The 16,728-nt window shown below is 37.6% G+C and overlaps 1 protein-coding gene and 1 pseudogene across 6 annotated transcripts in view; both read right to left on the reverse strand.

The window, feature by feature from the left end:
- ASIC2 (acid sensing ion channel subunit 2) overlaps positions 1-16,728 on the reverse strand; it is a 565,171-nt gene that overhangs the window by 418,718 nt on the left and 129,725 nt on the right. The gene's annotated exons all lie outside the window — the stretch shown is intronic.
- Positions 3,970-4,288, reverse strand: LOC148129011 (NADH dehydrogenase [ubiquinone] 1 alpha subcomplex subunit 2 pseudogene; annotated as a pseudogene).

A 16,728-nucleotide genomic window follows, 5' to 3' on the forward strand; every position in this document is an offset into this window, starting at 1 on the left:
TTTATTTTAGTTCAACAGCCTGTATTGAGTCTCAACCAGTTATAAATAGTCCCATGGAAGTCTGCTAAAGTTCTTCGAGAGAAGTCTGATAAGAATGCACCTTTATCTTTCTTGAAGTGCTGCCAATGACTAAAGTACCAATTAGTCTTCCAAAACCAAATGGAGCACAAATTCACCACAGAACTTTCAGGTTCCAAACCAACCAGAGCGAGCAACGTTGCTTCCTGCAAAGATTCCTGTCCCTTTGCACTTTCTTTATATCTTATGGGAGGGGCAATCACCTCCAAGCCTTACTACCAAGTAGCCCCTTTTGTCTTAACTGCTCTTGCTCTGGGAACATGCGCACTGGGAACAGGCTCCCACTTGTTCCTCTGCCTCGCTGCTGTCAGATTCTGGAGGCTCCAGAGTCAGCACATAACTCCCTGGCCCCATCTCTGTATCAGATGCAGGACCATCATCCGGGTCCTCCACAGACTCCCGGACTGGTCCATGTTCTTCCCCACTGTCCAATTCTGCTGCCGTCTCTGCAGGCTGCTGGTAGACTACAACACTAAGTTTCTTTTTCTGACCATTAAAACACTTGGGGACGCCTTCCCCTCTTGCCCAACCATTCCTTTGGCAAGGAATTCATCCCTCAAGGTCATTCCCACATACCATTATACTTGGTTAAAATTCTAGTGACTTTTCTTCCATTGCTTACCATATTAATATGAATATTCTATCACTTTGTGTAGCTGTCCAACTTCATAAATATCCAGAGTACTGATCTAAATTCATCTTCTCATACGAGTAGGGAATATATCTTCTAAGATACTCCACATGTTCACATCCCTAATGGACAATATTTTGGAATACTCTTCATCTTTCTATTTTTCTTTTATCACTTTTGAGTCAGTTACTACAGTATTTGTCCATATGTATCCTTTGGCATACCAAGTTGAACGGGAAGCTCCTTCTGTGCTCATAGACCAGAGATCTTTTGAAATACTTTCCCTTTTTCCCCATCTCTGTTATTATCCTCAATCTGCTTGCTTAAGTTTTCTTTTCCTAATTCTACTTGTCTAACAGTTTTTTAAAAGTTCTTTAAGTCCCTCTCTAACATTTGTGTCTGTCATCGTTTTAGTATCTCTTCTCTTCTTGGCAATTTCCAATTTTCTTTTGACATCCATTTTGCTTTCTTCTATTTCTTCATATTTGGCAGACTCTTTTCACATTCATCCTTAATGAATGTATTTATGTTCACTCCACACTTCTATCAACAACTGGGCTTCAAATGATTGCTTAGATTCTCCTTGAAAATGATAACTTCAAGATCTGAAATAGGCTGTGAGAATAACCTTGAAAAAGAAGAGGAATAACTACAGCCAAAAAAACAGATACAGAAATTTGAGTCCAACATAGAAATGGAATTTGAGAAAACATCTCAGACTTGACCCTCCCTAGTTCTCTTTAAGAGAATGGTAAGAAGGCAAAGGCACATTCAGAGTTGTAAGATTCTGTTAGTGCAACCTTACAATAAAGTAGTTACATAACTTTATTATTCAAATCTGGTCTACTTCAAAAGATTTTCTTCTTCTTCTTCTTTGGCTTAACTCAGAATCCACACACTAGCAGTTCATGATCTGTTTTCCAATTAGCATCTGATAACATAATTGAGCTGTTCCACCTCCTTTTAAAACCAACATAACCATTGTTATTTCTGTGCATTCTTTCTGATGATGTCCATGTATACAAGGATCATTTTCATTGTTTGAAGAATGTTAGCTATGAACAAATCATTGCATTGGCCAAAACTGATACATTAGTTTCTTGCTTCATTTTAGTCCCCAAAGTCATACTGACTAGTCACATTTTCCTCTTTAATGCTTCCAAATTTGGCATTACAGTGTCTAATCATAAGCAGCACATGTTACTTGCATATGCTTTCAGTTTCAAATTTAACTTTATCATAAAACTCCTTCTTTTTGCATCAGTAGTTCGTGTGTTAGTAGTTAGAGTATAAACAATGATAATGGTCATGTTAAAGGGTTGTCCACAAAGTCTGATTAATATTATTTGGTCATTAATTACACTGTAACTAATTATTATTCTTATACGCCTTCTAACTATAAAAGCAATATTATTTTTCTTTGTTTTTGATGTCCTGAGTAATAAACAATGTAATCCTATGACTGATAGTGGTCAGTCCCAATCCATCTCAATTTGTAGTTCTTTACTTCATCTTTCACTATGTTGAGCTTTCTTGTGTTCATGGTTCATACATTTCATGTACCCACTTCTGTCTTTAGAGCTTCAGAATTTCTTTTCCTGTATGGCAATGTCAGCAACTAGATGTCCCAAAGACATTATTCTAGCCATAACATAAACACCATTAGTATTCCAAAAGGTCCTCAGCTCTTCCTCAATTGTTATTGAATACCATCTGACTTGAGAGGCCCATCATCCAGCATTATATCATCAATCATTTTATATTTCTATTTAGAAGTCTTATAAGACTTATAAGTCTTATAGTACAGGAGAAAAAGCCACTACTAAGATAAGAGCTCTGAATCTGGGGCAAGAATGCAACATGGGTAAATGTTGAAACAACCTCCTTTGAGACAAGATAAAGAGAGGGAAGAGGAAGCAAATTCAGTTTGGCAATATTCTGTTAATATAGCTTTACAAAAAGTAATAATACACCATCAAACATCCATATCTGCCTATCCCAGATTCTTGGGAAGCATTCAATATGGACAAAAATGCCAAATATAGACTGAATTTCTGGCTGACTGCAACAAGCCATAATTTATTAAACCTATATGCTCTTGACTCTCAGTGACTCTGGCATTGTTTCCCTTGTCTCATCTAAGGACTGATATTCCACAGTGCAGTGTAAACCAAAAAAACCAAGAATGGTTTACCTATTGCCTATTTCTGCACAGAATGAGTTGAAAACTTTGCCAGTGGCACTTAAGTGATCATCCAGCATTTTGCTATATCATTGCTGCCCAATATAAATTATGATTAGTCAGAAAGTTGGGATGACCTTCATACTTTAAGTGACTCTATTGGGATATACAGTATATCCACGGCATACACTCTATTGTGCACGGGGAAACAAAAAAATGGAACAGCTCAAGTAGTTACTTTATTGTTGTTTGTCTATAGACCAGAATTTTGCCAGATTAAAGCGTACTCTGCACAACTATCAGATGAGTGCTGGAAGAATTTGGGAGGATCCTTTCTGTGTTTCTTTTTCTGCATACTAAAGACTCAAGACTGATTTGTCTCTTTGCCAGATTCCACCACATATTCCCAGCATTCTTCGTCTGTCCCTCCCAGGAACAGCATCACCACAACCACCATAAGTCAGCACAGCACCACTTGGGAAGCTATATATATGCCTATGTCTACACTAATTTGCTATTAATATGTCTCCCTGACTGAGTCCTCCAAGAATCCAATACAGGTTTAGAGACAGGAGCATCTCTGGGATTTGGGATACTGTATGCACTTCTATGTGCACTAAGCAGCTCTAAATTAAAATCTGATTACAAAGTTTGTATAAGTATAGTTTTTCTAAATTAGTGATTGCTATGTTCATTTATTTATAATTTCTGTAATATGTATCAGAACAAGACAGATACAATAGGATAAATATTACAAAAAAAACACAGAAGATCTTCTCTGGAGTGATCAAGCAAACTATTATCCTTTTATTACTGGTTGTAGTTTGAAAACAAGCTGCTTTTTGCTGACTACTCGGAGGTTTATTTCTATGCATGCCCCATCATGCTGTGTCTATGTAGATACTGATCTGAGTAATCCACTGATACTTCCAACCACTACATATCAATAGCCAAGCAGAAAATTTAACAGCAAGCAAATTACGTTAGTGCATTTGAAGTGAAGAACTATTGTGTATTGATGGAGTTAATGAATTGAAAATGCAAAATTACAGACTTAGAATCAAACAAGGATATGGAATTATCTTCTTTTTTTTTTGCTATTAACAGCATTATCTGAGGCTTTGGCAGTTTGCTCCGCATTTCAGTTATTCAGTGACATACTCTCTTCTAGGCCAAAACATATCTAGCTCAAAGAATAGGATGAACATTGAAGCACTCTCTGATCACCATGAGGTAGTTTGGATCTGCCTTCTTCAAAGTGACATAGTGCTGCTATTCAATGAAATCTCGGGCTCCCGGCTAGCCACCAAATGCTGGCAATTGTGGATCTAGATTTCCTTGAAATTCTGAGCTAGTTTGTCCCCGAAGACTTGGACAACTGTAATGACTATCACCATGATTGCAAGCCCCAAAAGTATCGTGGGCAGACATTTAGATCTTTCGTGCATTAAATATTGTACATGATGTTCTGAGCAACTAAGCCTTACCTTCAACTCACCCTTGTCATGTTTTTCAAACTGTTTGTGGAGGTCTTGTGGCACATATTAGCTGGGTGGAAGGAAGGCAAATGACAACATGTGTCAAAACATCAGCATATAAATTGTGCAATTTACAGTATGCATATACATCTAGCATGAGGCAAACATATTAACATTCTGATCTACTTATATTCATAGGCTGCTGTGAAAATCCCACTAAAATGAACCAGGGCTATGAAACAATTTTTAAAAATACAGGGATGATGTGTTGTTGTTATTGTTGTTGGTGTTGCTTTGTCTCAGAAATGTGTGGGTAGAAACTAATTGCTTGCTCAAATACCAAATAAAAAATGCTAGCTGCCTGGCTGTTGAATTCATGTGACCGCTAAATGAGCTAAACCTGCCATTTAAATGGCCTCTTTAGAATATTCAGGCAGCTCATCAATATGGCTAAGATGAAACAAAATGGATAATAGGAATAGCACTTAGACTTATATACCGCTTCACAGAGTTTTACAAATCTCTCTAAGCGGTTTAGAGATTCAGACATTGCCCCCAACAATCTGGGTCCTCATATACCTCATATACTGATCTCGGAAGGATGAAACACTAGGTTAATCTTGAGCCCATGAGAATTGAACCCCTGGAAGATAGCAGAATTAGCCCGCAAATATTGCATTCTAATCACTGCACCACCACATCTAATAGATGGAAGCAACAAAACATAATGGTTTAGCTACATTAAGAAAACTTCTATATTTCTAAAAGTCTTCAGAAAGATAAAGTACAATGAGGAAAACCATAAAAAAGTGCAACAAATTTAGGAAAAGAAAGCTGCTGCCTAAAAAGGCTAAAGTACTTAGAGCTGGAAGATTGGGGCATGGGAGAGATGTTGGCAAGAGACAGTAAGAGTGATTTGTACAGATAATCTATAAAATCACAAATTTCATAAAAAGAATGGATGAGAAGAATAATTATTGCTATGCTGGATACATCAGGATGACTGGTCACATCAGCCTTTGAAGATCACTAAACTTGTTCAAAATAGAAATGTGAACATAGGAAGATATTGACTGATTATTTATATTGCATTAATTGCACCAGCTATTTGAGTTTTTTCCCACAGCCTGCAGCAATAATAACCAGCAAAAACAGTGTTGCCATGTGTACTTTTTGGAATACATTAGAAGATAATTTGGAAAGGTTGGCATTGTTTATTCCATCAAAAAAAACTACTATATTTTAAAATTCCATTTTTTATATATCTATTATAGTATGTTGCATTTTCAGGTCTAGAATCTATATTCATGGTGGCGAACCTATGGCATGTGTGCCAGAGGTGGCATGCAAAGCCCTCTCTATAGGCATGTGTGTCATTGCCCTAGCCCAGCTCCATTGTGTTTCTCGCTGTCACTTGCAGGGAAACAAAAGTTTGTGGGACTAAAAAAAAGTTCACTCAATCAATTCCAACTTCTTGTGAAAGAAAAGTTGGGAAGTTGGAATTGACTGAGTGAACTCAAACATTTGTTTCCCAGCATATGATGGGGAAAAACACGACAGAGAAAATGACAGAGTTGGAAAGCAGGTAGGCAAAGAAATGATTGGGGGAAGCGAGATCCTGGGCGGTGGTGGGTGGGGGAAGCTCTGTGGTGCGGCACTGCAATGGCAAAATGAACAATGGAGTGGCCCACTCTTCTCCCAACTGCTCCTCCTGCTTGGGGGAAGCAAAGGCATCTGGGCAGTGGTGGTGGGTGGGAAAAGCTCAATGGCACATGATGCTGCAATGGTGAAAATCGGCAATGGAGTGGCCGTCTTCTCCCTGCTCCTTCTTCCCTCAGGCTGGCTGCTCCATTTCCCATTTCTACATTGCAGTGCAGTGCCCAGCATCCACTTTGATAGTATGGGAGGGGGGGATAATTTGCCTGGCCAAACTAACCCCGCAGTTTCCCCTACACTGGGCTCAGCTTAGTTGGTCAGTCTGTCAGTGGCTCCATCGGTGGCAAACAAAACAGCCCCATCGCACTGCACTTCCTCCTGCCGCCAAGCACGCCCAGCCACGTGTGGCTTTTCCTCTGCCTTTCTTTCCCTCACCGATCGCGGTGGACAAAAACAAAAAAAAACAAAGCTGCCTGGCATAGCCAAGGCCACCCCTGCTAAATAGCCACGGTGGTGGCCGCAGAGAAGCATAGGGCAGAGAAGCGAAAAGTATAAATTGGTAACTACCCATGTTGTACTTTTCAGTCCTAGTCAATCATAGTATTTGCAGGGTCCTTGGGAGAAAGGTTTTGGGGATGGGGGGGGAATAAGCATATTTCTTTATTGGAACCACTCATCACACAAAGAAGCAAAATCAAAAAAGTTATCTATATATATTGGATTCAAAGCATCCCTAACCTTGTGTTTTCCTGCAAGATATGGGCCATGTACCAATAGCTTTCCCCTTCCCTCTTTCTTGTTTTGAATTTCCTGTCCAAAGATAATTGGATTTTTTTGACTTGTAACCAAAGGAATCTAGGTTCAGATTGTCCCTTCTTCTGTCCTGGACAGGACATTTTATGGTAATACAGTTTTCTTCCAGATAAATTACTTGATGGGTATTTAATTATGAGGAAGGCAATGTCTCTTTCAATAATAGAAATAAAAACTATTTTATTCTAACAAGAAAAGAAGTAAAAAAAATACAGAAAAAAATGGGATAAGAAAATGAAGAGAAAAACCAAGAAATGATATTACAAAAGTTTTTCTTTTTTATTGTTGCTAAACATAATATTTCAAAAGCAGAAAAAATGAAGGGGCATAAAAGTACATTTATCATGTTTTTCTGAGAACAATTAGCTGATTATTATTTTAGGTAGTAACACCTCAGTATTCAGGTTAAATTGCCATGTTGCCACTTTACGATAAATAAGTGAGTTTTGGGCTGCAGTTTGGGCACTTGATCTCTAAAGGGTTTGCCATCACTGATCTGTATTGTTTCCCTAGATAAGGCAGTCCAGAAGGCACCAGTCTTATTATAAAGTACACTCAAGCCCATAGTCACTAAAGTCCTACATTTGAGTGATTTCTATGAATGAAATCTATACATTGGGATCTAAAATTTTCATCACATTTCAAATTATTATAATATTATTGCTGAATTTTGAGTTTTATCATTATATTTCTCTGGACAGAAAAACTGCAATAAACTAAGTTAAATTCTATTTGTCCATAATATCTCAATGTCCTAATTCTTCACTTGCAAGCCAGGAAAAAATGCCTAACTAAAATGATAGTAAAGACATTTGTGATGTCATAAAACAACTTCTATGTGACAAAGTAGGGGGTCAATGAACCAGGGCCTCTTGTGTGTCAGCAGCTGGGTGATAAGGTAACCCAGCATAAATTCAAAGAGCACAGGTAGGTGTAGTAGGTTGTTACCACTAAGAACAAGTTTAGAAACAGAAAACATGCAGTGACTAAAAGCTGCTTAAAATACTATGTCTATTTGGAATCTGAACCTTCTAATCCCACCTTGGGGGGAGCTGACTGTGATAATTCAGGTATGAACAAAAGGTACTTTGTATATTCACACAGGCACACCTCTGCTTGATCAGAGTTCTTTTTTTTTTTTTCATTTAATCACTGATTAAGAATCATTGATTATTTAAACTCAATAAATAAAAAGAGACAATAAAAAGAGATTTAAACATTTAATATGATGATCCTTGGCCCAAAATAAAGACATTAAGACAATAGCAGGCAGAGGCTACATAAATAAAAATTTCTTTCAAAATTGCAGGTTGCTAAAATCACATACATCAAGTTAATACTACAAAAGACCGTTTAATTTATGACCTCAGCACATATATATAAATATATCTCAAGTATTAAAAGGCTTGCCTTTCTCTTCATGGAATACCTACTGTATATACAAAATTTTGCTCAGTCATAAAATTTATCAAGTAAACTAGTACATTATGTCTCATTAAAAAGACATACTACAGACAACATCCATCTTTAGGAATTATAGTTATTTAGAGAAAGAGACAGGGATTCCTAAACATGAAATTATGAATGATTTCATTAAAAAAAACTCAGTACAAACCACAGCTAGAGAATCTACATTAAATTGTAACCCACTAGCCCTTGGGTTAGCAGTAAACATAAATTTTATTGTCCCGAAGCCCAAGTTCTCTATGCCTCAGCAATGAGGCAGAAAAATGTGATGTCCTTACAACTTAATGTGAACAAGTTAAGGAAAATGATTGATAGATTCGTCTGACTTTATTTATTCTTAGTAGTGGGTGGGGAAGAACCAATGGCTTTTCTGGGTAAGTGTAGATGATGCTTTGAATGGCAGGTTTAGCTATTGGTCAAGTTGCCCATTTTAGAAAAATTGAGGTGTAGTCCACTTGTGATCTGCTAGGATATTTCTGAACATAAATTTATTGCTGCTTTGAAAGAGCCCTAACCCTAGAAATAGCCTGAATGACAAGTTATAAGCAAGGAGACAGTATCCAGGATAACACAGAAGGAAGCAGCAGTGTCAAGCAGAAAGATCAGGACCGCCAGAGGTGGTATTCAGCAGGTTCTGACCAGTTCTGGAGAACTGGTAGTGGAACTTTTTAGTAGTTCGGAAAACTGGCAAATACCACCTCTAACTGGCCCCGCTCCAATCTATTCTCTGCCTCCTGAGTCCCAGCTGATTGGCTGGGTCTTCTTTTGTTGACCTGCACAGGAGAACGGAGATGGAAAGCAGGTTAGTGGGGTGGGGAGGGAGTGGAGATTTTACAGTATCTTTCCCCTGCCATGCCCACCAAGCCACACCCATCAAGCCACACCATGCCCACCAAGCCACACTCACAGAACCAGTAGTAAAAAAGTTTGAATCCAACCATTGAGGAGCGCTCCCTCCCACATCACCCTCTACCTCTCCATAGTGATTGTTACCTATGAATTGGGTTAATAGGTGCAGAGGAAAGTATTTAGTATTTATTTGATTTGTCAATCGCTTACAAGATACAAGTATCACAATAAACATAGTTTTGAATACAAGAGATAGATACTTATAAGAAAAATAAAAAGAAACAATAGGACAGGGACAGTAGGTACAATTGGTGCGCTTATGCACGCCCCTGTGATGACCCGTAGTCTCTCAAAATAACCCCAAAACCAAAACATATATTAAAGTCCGGTAAGGCCTTCAACTTAACTTCACTGTTTTATTTGGCACAGTTTAAAGTCACAAAAGTAACTAATGAGGCAAACAGAAAACCAAAACAAATTGCATTGATGAGAGTTCCGAAGCAAGCCAAGATAACTAATCATAAACTCCAGAAAAATAATTGAGGAGAGTCCATGGGAAGAACACCAGCACAGATAAACCTCTTGCAAGGTGAACACTAAAATTGACTCCTGCAAATTCTAACTGTGCAGTTACAAATTTATATACATAGCTCCCACCTGCAAGCCACGAGGAGGATCATGGTAATCTCCTCTTGAGTAGATCTCGCTTTTCCCTGATCCTCTCCTCCCTGCGTGACTTAGGATGGATAGGGGATGGACCTGGATCCTCTTCTGACTGCTCAGCCAGCCTCTGCCCTTCCCCAGCCTTCTCCACCACCTCTGGAGCCACACTCCCACTCCCTGTTGGCTGTTCCTCCTCTTCCTCAGAATCAGTCTCCACCAGGGGCATGACAGCTCCCTACAAGCCTCTTAGGAAGGGGGTGAGATCAATAGTAGACAGTCTAAGGTTAAAGTTTTTGGGGTTTGGGGAAGAAACCACAGAGTCAGGTAGAGTGTTCCAAACATTGACCACTCTGTTGCTGAAGTTGTATTTTCTGCAGTCAAGTTTGGTACGGTTAACCTTGAGTTTGTATCTATTGTGTATTGTTATGATTGAAGCTGAAGTATTCATTTGCAGGTAGGACATTGCAATGTATGATTTTATATGCTATATTTAGATCGGACTGGAGGCGGCGTAGTTCTAGGTTTTCTAGGTCTAGAGTTTCAAGTCTGATGGCATAAGGTATTCTGCAATGAGTAGAGGAGCAGAGAACTCTTCTTGTGAAATATTTCTGGACTTTTTCAATGGTGTTAATATCAGATACATGATATGGTTCCAGACTGATGAGCTATATTCAAGTATAGGTCTAGCAAATGTTTTGTATGCTCAAGTTAGTAGTGTGATATTACCAGAGAAGAAGCTACGTAGGATTAGGTTAACAACTCTTAATGCCTTTTTGACTATGTAGTTATAGTGGGCTCTAGCACTTAGATCATTAGAGATGAGTAGTCCAAGGTCCTTGACACAGTTTGGATCCTCAACAAGATCAAAGGTCATGAAGGATCCAGGAGTAGCTTTTGGAGGAGGCAAAATAATACCCTTACATATGATAAACCTGCAAATAGGGTATTATGTGGGCTCCTTTACAGCAAAACAGAAGAAAACTTACATGCTCACTGGTAGCAAAACAAATTTGGTGAAACTCAGCTTTCTTTCTCAGTTTAAGTTAACCAATAGTACAGTTCTAGACCAGCATTTTCTCAAGAGAGTGTTAACTTGTTTTTAAAATCAGGTCTATTGCATTTTCAAAAGAAAGCTAAGTTATGTTTAACATTTATAACAGGGGTGTCAAATTTGATTTCATTGAGGGCCGCAGCAGGGTTGTGTTTAACCTTAGGGGTGCGGGGTGGGTGTGGGCGGGGTGGGTGTGGCCATCTTGATGTCACTCATGGTGGGGGGTGCCTATGGTGGCCCAAGAGCTCTGTCAGAAAAAACAGGCTCCTCACCCCCTTTTTTGGCTGCGATGGCCTCCTTGCAACCCTCTGCCAGCAAAAACGGAGCTCATTTTCACTGGTAGAGACACTACTGGCTGGTCCTTCGCTGTTTGCAAGGCAGCCCCACAGTTTAAATGGACATGAAATCAAAATGAACTTCCAGGATAGATATAGTTACTCGGTTGTAAAATTCAAAATTGGAGTTCTACCCTAACTTTCCAACAAAAAAGTAGTCTTATGAAATTACATTAAAAAATAATCACATATTAATTGTAACGAAACAGTTTTGAAGAAAAAGCCCACAGTAAAAAAATACAATTGCTAAAAGTGCAGTCTTGAAATACATTTAGCAACAGCTTCCCTGACTGCGGGGGGGAAAACCCCAGATATTTTCCTGCTAGCTGAATGACACATCTAAGATAAGTCAGCAGCATGTAGCAGGCTGCTATTTAGGGGGCGCTGCTAGATAAATCCCATTATACAAGGTCTCTTTTCCTATATTCTATAAAAGTGATATGGGGCTACTGTGGTAGTTGCAAAACTACTTACTCACTTGGGAGATTCTAAGCAACTCTTAATGGGAGAATGTGGAAACCAGAGAATCTCATGGAGGTGAGCCCAACACTGCTGAAAAGAAAGCAGTTATGAAGCTGAGGGCCTTAGTATGCTAAGCCCGACTAAGGAGAACCTATTTTATTTCATGTATTTTTCAAATGAAACAACTGCTTAACAATGGACAGTTACCTGAGCACCAAGTAATTTACTTGATAGCAGGTGTCCCTTATGTTACAAACTCCTTTAATAAGAAAATCTGGACTGTGTGTGTGTGCGTGCGTGCGTGCATGCGCGTGCACGCACATATGTATGTGTGTGTGTGTGTGTGTGTGTGTGTGTGTATGTGTATATGTATATGTATATGTGTGTGTGAGAGAGAGAAAGAGGGAGAAAGAGAGAGAGAATATAATACTAGTACAATAAGGAACCAGCTTCAGGCTGATCTGGGAATTTGAAATGACAGCAGGAGGAGGGAAAGTATCTTTTGTTCCCTAGGGCAGCAAATCTAAAGCATTCTGGGATGATCCTGCAATGCAGATCTAAATTTACTGTTCTGAATGGCTCTGTTTATTTTTTTTTTCCCTGAGGGAAAATACAAATGCATGAAATAAACAATTCCAACTCTACCGCATAAAACATAAGTATCCCTACAAAGAAATTATGCTTTTTTTTAACTTATTGAGTGAAGAGTTCTCAACAGTGTTATGGAAAGGAAGTTTTTTCATGGCAAATTTAAGTTTTCTACATAAAATCATTATGACATTAATTAAACAATAGGTAAATATGATACTTTCAAATTATAATTTATGTACTTCAATACCTATGAAAAGTTTTTAATTCAAAATGTTCCAAGATATGCAAAACATCCCAGTTTGAACTCAAAAGAAATTTTGAAAAACGACTTTCATTTGCACTTCAAAGTGTTTCACATATAACTCAAAATTTTATTGCCTTAAATTAATTTCAGGTTTTGCAAGTAAATATTCACATCTGGATATCAGATTAGCCACATTTCTGAATGGCATTTTTCCCCTTACAGCTCTAACAGTTTTGAGGTGTTGGACCTGAAACAACTTGCATAAAGAAGTTGTTGTTGTTTTACAGAAGAATGAAGACACTTGAATGCTTATTACGGCAGGGGGAATATGACATGTTTCAGTATTCCAACATATTTGAAAGTGATTTCTTCCAAGTGAGTACTTTCTCTCTCATAGAAAGCTTGGGAAAAAGGAGGTGAAATGAGTCAAAGGTAACAGCTTATATAGTTAGGGAAATAATTTAATTTCTAACAAGAAAAGACTCTTAAAACATAATCCTGCTTGAAAGTTATACTTTATCTTTTATCCCAGATAAAGATAAATTAGTTGCTTGTGATTATTACAAACCAATACAATTTGGAAACCATCAAACAAAATGTGATCCTCTGGTCTTTTAGTTCCATATAGGTCTTTCCAGTCACTTGTAAATATTTCCATTTTTCAGTTCTAAGGAGCTCATTTTGAGAGTTAAAATCAAACAGAATGAATGCATTATTTATCCGCTTAGAACAAAGTTATTGCAATCAGTGAAATGTATTAATAATCTAAGCATAATTAAGTCTGGTTTCAGTCCAGAGTCAGATGAGTCTGGACTGAAATATATAACATATTTTCCACCATCTTTTCATGGGATTGGATCAGACAAAATGAAGTGTACCTTGATTCTACTAAATCTGTGTTTGAAAATAAATAGTGGAATCAATTAGGAAATGTATATTTAAAATAAACATGGACAGGCAGCTTCCGAGGCATGGTCAGAAGGAAACTGGGGGTCATTAAGTAGAAAGAGAGCCTCTTCCTGCTTAGTTCTGTTTGCTGTTGTTGTTAATCATCAATTTGATTCACAGTCTGGAACTGGTAAAACCTTAACAGCTCAAGTCCTAACCAAGAACTGCTAAGTTAACATCTGAGTATACAGGCAGATCAAGTAGCGTGATTATTATTATTGTTATTGATCATTGCACGGTCAGCCAGATGTTCAGACTAGATTTGGCATTTTTGTCTACCTATCAAATCCTTACCAAGGAGCTGGGACAGGCAGATTTGGATGTTTAATGGTGTTATAGATATTGTCACAGTGTGGAAGCTATTATCAGTAAAGCCACCTTTTGCAATTGACTAGTGGTGAATTTGTCAATGCCAATAGTGTTCAAGTGGAATTGCAGTTTTTCTGGAATTGCACCAGTTGTTTTGGAATTGCACCCAAGGCACCTATTATTATTGATACTATCCTTGTTTGCCTTTGTCACACTCGTTCTATTTCTGTTTGTAGGTCTTTGCATTTTGTTATCTTCCCCAGTTCTTTCTTTTCTACAGTATTCTGCTGTCTCCAGGCACTGCCACATTTACTATCCAGACTTTTTTGTCTTTCTTATCGACAATTCTTAAATCTGGGGTGTTATGTGGCAGGTCCCTGTCTGTTCAAATTTTAAAGTCCCAGAGCAATTTAATTTCCTCATTTTCTATGACTATTTCTTTTTTATGGTCCCACCAGTTTTTGCTTGCAGGCAGATGATATTTCTTGCAGATCTTCCAATGCACCATGGTTGCTACTTTGTCATGCCACTGCTTGTAGTCAGTCTATGCAATCTTCTTGGAGCAGCTTAGCAGGTGGTCCACTGTTTCTTTAGCTTCTTTGCATAGGCGGCACAACCAGAATTAGTCCCTTGGTCTCTTTCTTCAACTTTCCTGCTCTTATCCATTGCCAGGTCTTGTCTGCTATCTGCTTTTCCTGCTGGTTTTTTGTTTTTTTTCAAATACTACATCACTGTACTGGTGATGTAGTATTTCGTCTTCCCATGTCTCCCTTCTGTTCTTCATTTGGTCTGTCTTGTAGGTCAGTTTGGTCTCTCCACTAGTTAGTAAGCCTTTCTGGTATAGTAACTTCAGTGCATCTTCTTCATTGTCCTTCAGATATTCTTTCAAAGCCACTTTTTCTTCTTCAACCATCTGGTGTACTTGCAAAACTCCACACCCACCTATTTGCCTTGGTAGGTGAAGTCTGTCAATGAAGGGCATGATTCATAGTCATTATTTTTCTTTCTGACCATTGCTTTTAGTTCTGCTTGAATCCAATCTACTATTCCAGCTGTGTATCTAATGACTGGAATTGCCCAAGTGTTGATTGCCTTGATGTTATTTCCTCTATTGAGTTTGGAGTTTAAGATCTTTTGCACTCTTTTGATGTATTCATCTCTAATCTTTTTCTTGAACTTCAGTGTGCTTGATGTTAGCTTGAAGGATACTCAGGTGTTTGTAGTAATCACCTTCATCCAGACTCTACTATTCTTTTGTGGGGCATCTTGATTCCTTCCTATTTTTCCTTGTTTGATAGTGAGTGTAGCACATTTGTCCAATCCAAACTCCATTGCAATATCTTGGCCATATATACAGACAGTGTGGAGCAGTGATTCTATTTTAGTTGATATTTTCAATACAGCTTCAGATCGTAAAGGAGGTGGAATAGTCTGGCAGATGTTTTTGATGTTTGATAGCCATGACTTGAGTTATTCAGTATTGTTGACAGAGGAAACAGTGCAATGACAAATAGTAATGGTGATAGTGAATCTCCTTGAGATTTTCCTCTTGGTATTAACCTCTCCCAGTTTCTCATCATTGACATGCAACTGTGTCTTCCACTGTGTCATCAGTCTTTGCACAAAATTTCTTTTTTTTTAATTTTTACAAATTTTATTAATGAACAACAAACAAAAAACATTAAAAACAATGAACATGGCGCATACATAACAAAAAATACAAATTTACATATGTACATAAATATGAATCATCTTTGTTACAATTACTCCTTTCTTATGTGGTAAAACTTCTCCCAAATTTTATAATAATCAGATTCAGTCTTATCTTTTAATTCTTGAGTTACTCTATCCATTTTAGCGCACGACCAAATTTTTCTAATTATTTCCATCTCTTCTGGCATATCGTTTTCTTTCCATCTTTGGGTAAGAGCTAGTCTCACAGCAGTAGTAACATGAACTATTAGGTATATTATCTCCTTATTATATTTTCCAACATTGATTCCCCATAGAAAAATTTCAGGTCTAAACTCTATTTTAATTTTACACATCTCTTCTAACCAGTTTCTAATTTTCAGCCAATATATTTGGACTTTTTTCACATTTCCACCATACATGGTAGTATGTTCTGATTTCTTTGTTACATTTCCAGCATTTCAGGTACATTTTTCCTAATTTTGATGGTGGGATATGCCATCAGTAAAACATTTTATGTCAATTTTCTTTATATGATGCCGCCAAAGTAATTTTCTTATTCCTGTTCCATAAAATTTGCCAATCTTCCAAATGTATACCATATCCAAAATCTTTCAACCAGGCCAACATCGTTTCTTTCACCTTTTCCTCTTTCAATTTACATTCCAATAATACTTTGTAAAAATTTTAAATCAGTTTCTCATCCGTCCCTAATAATATTTTATCTAATTCTGTTTTCCGTCTACTAATACCCTATTCTTTCATATCTTTACTATACCTTAACTGTAATTGTAAATAGGCCCACCATTCTATCTCAAATCCCAAATCCTTCAACTCCTGTCTTGTTTTTAACTTACCCTTCTCATCTAATATGTCCTCATATGTAATGACCTGTCCTTGTCGCAATAAATGTGGGTACATTAACGTTTCTAATGTAAATAGCCAAGTTGGCATTTCAACATAGAATTGGCATTTAGTTTTATTCCATATGTTTAGTAAGGTCTGCCTAATTTTATGCCTTTGAAAATAGCCATTGCACAAATACAATCCCATTATAAAAAAAGATAGAGAACAATTTGGCTTTAATATGACTCCACAAGAATTAGATAAAATATGGCTAGGAGAGGAAAAGAAAACAACTAGTAAAACATACAAATATCTTTTGGACTACACATTAAAAGAAGAAATAGTTACAGAATCTATGATAATTTGGGCTAAAAACGTGGGTCATAGTATTGAATTAGATAAGTGGGAGCACATTTGGCAAACAAATTACAAA

The sequence above is a fragment of the Notechis scutatus genome, chromosome Z (genome assembly GCF_049901735.1).
Source record: "Notechis scutatus isolate UNSWTSFEM ecotype Mainland chromosome Z, rNotScu1.2, whole genome shotgun sequence".
NCBI classification, from domain to species: Eukaryota; Metazoa; Chordata; class Lepidosauria; order Squamata; family Elapidae; genus Notechis; species Notechis scutatus.